This window comes from Misgurnus anguillicaudatus, chromosome 21 (assembly GCF_027580225.2).
Source record: "Misgurnus anguillicaudatus chromosome 21, ASM2758022v2, whole genome shotgun sequence".
Lineage (NCBI taxonomy): Eukaryota > Metazoa > Chordata > Actinopteri > Cypriniformes > Cobitidae > Misgurnus > Misgurnus anguillicaudatus.
The window spans coordinates 52,519,635-52,525,803 of record NC_073357.2 but is presented as its reverse complement, the minus strand read 5'-3'; the positions used below and the strand labels follow the sequence as shown (position 1 = coordinate 52,525,803).

The 6,169-nt window shown below is 34.5% G+C and overlaps 1 long non-coding RNA gene across 1 annotated transcript; it reads left to right on the top strand.

Moving 5' to 3' along the window:
- The first annotated feature begins 1,127 nt into the window (after window positions 1–1,127).
- LOC141353024 (uncharacterized) lies at window positions 1,128–5,057 on the top strand. The gene is made up of 2 exons (XR_012360068.1): window positions 1,128–2,890; window positions 2,930–5,057. It is a non-coding gene; the product is annotated as an uncharacterized lncRNA (long non-coding RNA).
- Window positions 5,058–6,169: the final 1,112 nt, after the last annotated feature.

The following is a 6,169-nucleotide window of genomic DNA, read 5'->3' as shown; positions in this document are numbered from 1 at the left end:
CCTACTCAGGGATGGTGAGGATCACCTGTATCCTTATGGCCTGAGGACATAGAGGAGCAGAAGTCCTAGATTGGGGCAAAGTGGCACCGTTAACCAACCAATCTTCTCATCTGCTGCTGTCACTGTACTGTATAATGTGTATGTTACCTCTGTAGTGCACTTGTTGTGCACTGGACATGGGAATGCTTGTTGGGAGTTAACAGTGAGTTGAGTGTGTGCTCGATCTTTATGGCAACATACGTAATGTATAGAAATTCATTAAAATGTTGCCTTTGTCACTGGAAATTTGTGCTTTGGTTTTATATTTATATACTAGTATGATTGTTTTGTTTCGTTTTAGTGCCATTTCTGAGATGTGCAATGACGTAGAGGTTTAGCGAATGCACGAACAATAAAACGATCAGAAAAAATTCATCCTTTATAGAGCAAATGTACAGTATTGTGCCAGCGTTAGTCCACCATGCTACCCCATTAGAGCCTGACCGATAAAGGATTTTGAAGGGCGATACCGATAAAATGGTTTGTTGGTTTTAAAATCTGATATTCCGATATATCGCCATATATATATATATATATATATATATATATATATATATATATATATATATATATATATATATATATATATATATATATATATATATATATATATATATATATATATATATATTTTTTTTTTTTTTCAGAAACACGCAACAAAACATTAACAGATTTCCCTAACATATTAGTTGTTTGTAGTTATTTATGAGTTTTAATTAAAATAATATGATAATGCATTTTAAAAAGAAACTTGTTTCTTTTATTGTCACAACAGAACAGAGGAACATCAAACATTATTGACAGTAATAGTTACAAAAAATAATGATGAAATTATTACTATCATCATCATTTATATTATCATTAAACAAGATAAAGGTCACTCCTAAATGTTTGTGTGCGTATGTAATAATTAGTCCCTATATTGCCTTATAAGCTACCTTATAATTACCGTATATACCCGAATATAAGACGACCCCCCCCCCCATTTTCCAAACGTATTTTTGGGTTTTCACCAGAATTTTTTTTTATTATCTCTCTCTCTCTGTCTACGTCTCTGCCTCGCACGCATTCACCTCTCTCTGCGTCTCTGTGTTTCGTCCACTTTTTAAAAAAAATGTAATTTATCGGCCATTATGAAAGACGATACCGATAGTTTGGAAAATGCCTAATATCGGCCTGCCAATATATCGGTCGGGCTCTATACCCCATACGGCAAAAAATATTTTTAAAATATATTTTAAAATATATTAAAAATGGCCAAAAACATATATTTGCTGAAATATATTTTAAAATATTTTTTTAAAATATTTTTAAAAAATAAATACATTTTAAAGCAAGGAAATATATTCATGTCGCATTGGAAGAAAAACTTTGTTTGTTACAAACCTGTAAACATAACAGGTATGAAAATGTTAAAATTAAATATATTTTCAATTTCAAAAATATACTTTAGAAAATTAAATTGTATTTAGCATATATTTAAAATATATTTTCTTTTCTTTCCATATGGGTTGTAAATTGTATTTGCTTGCGCTTATATTTATATGCGGTATATACTAAATAAATATATATTATTTTTTTATTTATTTAGTTTTAACCTTCATATTCAAAAAAAATATATATTTAGCAACATAATTTTGGCCAGAGAAATTAATTTTTTTGCCGTATGGGACCATAAAATGTATTGCTTTTGCAATAGTATAATCAGCATATATCATCATTTCTTAGTCTCTTTATTAGAACACAAGAAAATACAAAAAAACTGTATGCAGTATTAAAAAAAAACAAGTATTTACTTTGACCTCTCCTTATACATGTGAGCAATAGCAGGAAACTGCACGCTCTCTTAAACCTAAATCCTAATCTAATGACTTCATTCTATGTTTAAGATGTGTTTAGTGGCAAGAGAGGTCAAATTAAATACTGCCTTTTGCCCGAAGAAGCCATTTCGCGCTGGATATTGTGTTTTTTACACTGTGTACATATTTCCTGTATTTTATGTTTGTATCTTGATAAAGAGAGTGAAGAATAAATATGGATGATATTTAAAACGAAGCTGATGGTGGCCTAAGACTTTTGCACAATACTGTATTTTATAAAAGGAAAAAGGCGAATACTATTAAATTGACAAAACTATTTTCATTCTAATTTAAAGCAACAGTTCACCCAAAAATGAAAAGTTTTGGGACATAAATGACACCAGAGTTTTAAATATTGTAAACACAGTCGTAAGACCCGGAGAGTCACAGTGTTTACACTCTTCAGGGAAGTTGGCTTACTTATAGTTGACTCTGCACATTAAGCTGGGGTAAAAGAAAACATTAAACATCTTATAAATTACATCTTACAAAGGAATAGTTCCCCCAAAAAATTCAAATAAGCTCATATTTTACTCACTCTCAAGGCATTTTAGGTGTATGACTTTCTTCTTTCAGCCAATCACAATCACAGTTATTAAATAATATCTTTGCTCTTTTCGAAAAGAAAAAGCAGGAACACAAGATGGCTTTAGTGCACACATGGGTTAAAAAGTGCTCCATGCAACAGTTAAATATACCAATGGATCTGTTGTTGTGAGCATGGGCATCTTATTCAGATACATGGCGCTATGGATTATATCAAATACCAACAGATAATAAAGTCAAAACCTGACTTATAATGGGTTGTGGTTAAAGGTGGGATGCATGATTTTTGAAAAACACTTTGGAAAAGGGAGCAGGGCCGAGTACCAAAACACACTTGAAGCCGATCAGCAGTAGGGGCGTGTCTACTAACCAACATTCCTGGGTTGTGTCAACATTGGCTTTCAGAGATCATGCACCCCACCTTTAAATCTTCCATCAAGACATTGGTTCAAAACAAAAAATGGGTTAATGAGCACAAAATTAAGGTTCTGCCATAGCCATCAGTTCCCTGACCTGAAACATAGAAAATGGAGTAAACTGAAGAGGAAAGGGGAGCACCAACATTTGAAATTCTGTATGGAGGATTGCCATCAGAGATCACTTGCCATGAATACTTTAACCTCGTCAGACATTATAAAAGACGACTTCGAGCTGTTATCGAGTAATAAATGAAGGATGGGCCAATAATTGTGGCCAATGTGTATTTACGATAAACATTTTTTTATGATGTGATTTGCTTGCACTTTCAAATATTTTTCATCAATGACGCAATTGGATTTTTTTTAAAGGAGAAACCATAGAGATTTATTTTCCCAGCTTTTTTGCTCGTGTTTACTAAGGGTGCTAATATTTTCTTCACAACCTTAATGGCATTGTATAGTGCCCCATTTTTAAAGGTGCAGTGTGTAACTTTTAGAAGATTCCCTTGACAGAAATGCAATATAATATACATAACTATATTATCAGTGGTGTATAAACACCTTTCATAATGAACTATTATGTTTTAATTACCTTAAAATGGGCCGTTTTGATCTATATACACGGAGGGTCCCCTTACATGGAAGTTGCCTTTTTGTGCCACCATTTTCTACAGAAAACTTTGTTTACCAAGTTGTCTCTGACGATGACGTGTTTTTCCTGTGGTGGCTAGCGTAGCTTCTCTATGCGTTATAAAAGCGAGGGATGAGCCGTGGACTGAGCCGTTGGGCGCAATTTGAAACCTCACCACTAGATGCCGCTAAAATTTACACACTGCACCTTTAATGCTACAAAAAGCTCATCCATACTGATCCCAAAACCCATCGCTTCACCTTAGAAGACATTTAACAAACTGTATGGATTAGTTTTTTATGGGAGCTTTAAAAACGGGGCACTAATACAATTACAAAGCTGATAAAGAAAGAATATTATTTAATATAACTCTGAGTGTTTTGGGTGAAAGAAGAAAATCATATACACCTAAGATGCTTTTTGGTCGAGTCAAATGTGGGCTTATTTTTAACTATTCCTTGAACAAGCCGAGGGTCAGTCATGCCATTATGTACCACTACACAGTTATAAGTACCTCTTGAAAACAGGGTAAGGTGTGTATGTATGATATGTCTTAAATTTCATTCTAATACTAGTTTTATTTATTCAAATTTGTTATAACGGTGAACAGCGCCTGTCAGTGTTTAAACGATGTTTAATTCAGCATTTTTATAGATACCTCAAATACTTTGCAGCTGAGTGTTCCTGCATTTAAAGGCAACAATGTTATACTGGATACAGGTGCCATTATGTGCTGTTGTGAAGTGTTAATAAGGGGGTCTTGTTAACACTCTCAAAGGTGTTACATGCACCACTATGCAACCGAAAGCTGTACTCAAGAACATGACACTTTGTGTTACTACTATGCAGTTGATGTGGCAGTAAATGGACTTCAGCTTACAAACCTCAGGCAGTTCTGGACATTCAAGCCATTGGTCCTCAAGTACATAACGCTGACCGTGGGGGTCCATCCTAAACTTTGCTTTTATTCGTTTCATTGATATGGATTGAGACATGTGAAAATTTGATATGTTGGTGTGTGCACAGATGATTGTTTTTATGACAAATTACATTCTGAAGCTTCTCGCATGCCCATTCAAGACAAAACCAAGATTTCTACAGTGCAGTCTATTTTAAAGATGACATTTAAATGAATATTTTTACATCTTTACTCTTTGCATTACTCCTAAGCTATTATTTTAATTGGTATGCATTGCTATGTGAGATGTTAATTACTAAAGAACACATTTTTATACATGTTTGTGCATATAAGTCAGTATACTCTGCTGGCAATGGAATTGCATGTTATAAATTACGTTCTAGATGCATTTATATGAGCTTTGGAGACCAATAATGATTTGCCTTTTTGTTTGTCTATACCCGGATATTTCCATGACAATGTTTACAAATCTCTGAAAGGCCAAAATGAATGAAAACTTAATGGGGGTGATAAAAATAGCACTGTATTTTTCTGGTATGGCGCCAAATGATCCTGTTGAGAAAGCCATGCTGTGTTTTGGGTAAACAGATTGAAAGCTCATTATAAAAGCAGAATGTGGAATAAACATTGACTTGACTGCTAAAGGTTTGCCTGCGTGTCTCTTGCTCTTTATTCGTCCTCTGAAATGGATGGGACAGGGGAGACAGACAGGGCAGAATGTTGCTTCACTTGTCAATAGTTACGCTCTTAAAAATAAAGGTGTTTTACAATGCCATAGATATTTTTTTTTACATTGTTAACATTGGACAATATTTGGCTGAAATGCTGCTATTTGAAAATCTGGAATCTGAGGGTGCAAAAAATCGAAATATTGGTAAAATCCAAGGCTTTGAACCGGTTCAAGGAACGATTGGCAAAGGTGGATTATCGCCACCAACTGGGTTGGAGTGTCTATTATTCAAGTTCTCAGCGGAAGAATATACGGGTGTGCGGCGTTTGGAAAAATAGGTCCACAAGTTTACAACGAACTGTAAAACACCTGTTGGAAAGCATCTTTTGCAGCGATTTTTGTGTGAGCATATCAGTGAACACCCCTGACCACACTGAGTTTCATGTCCTTGTAAACGAAAGTTTAATGCATTTTAGGAAGGATTGTTCCTGTGCACCTAAAGCCATTATAGAGGTGGGGGGTGATACAAGAAACACCTGAAAATTCTCGAGGCAGCCGCATATGTCGAAATTACAGTCAAAACCGTTCTATTTCATCATAAACAATCTGAAAACAGGGCTTTAAGTGTAAAATACCAAACATGTCCTTTAATACTGTTTTTTTTTTTCATTCTTTGACAAGATTTCTATCTAATATGACTCGGTGAAGTTCACTTCCGGTCGTCGTTGACTCATCAGAGAAATGAGAAGCTTGCCACCAGCAAGTAGTCTACTTAAGCCTACGTATCTAATGCTTAATCATAAGAGGTAAATATTGTAGGCTACCAAGTACCTGAAGATTGTTTTTTTAATACTAATTAGTGGTGTAACGGATCGCAGATGATCCGTACAGATCACGACCTACGGTTCGAGTTGCTTGCGATTTGCGGTTTAATACGCAAATTTAAATAGGGTGAAAGTTAATCATTTGCACGTATTTCAAAGGCTTGCAAATGTTAACACTTAAGTTACTTAAAACAATTTAACCACAAAAAGGCGCTAAAGTTAACATTTTCTGTACGGACAGATGCACATGCGTTTGAATGTG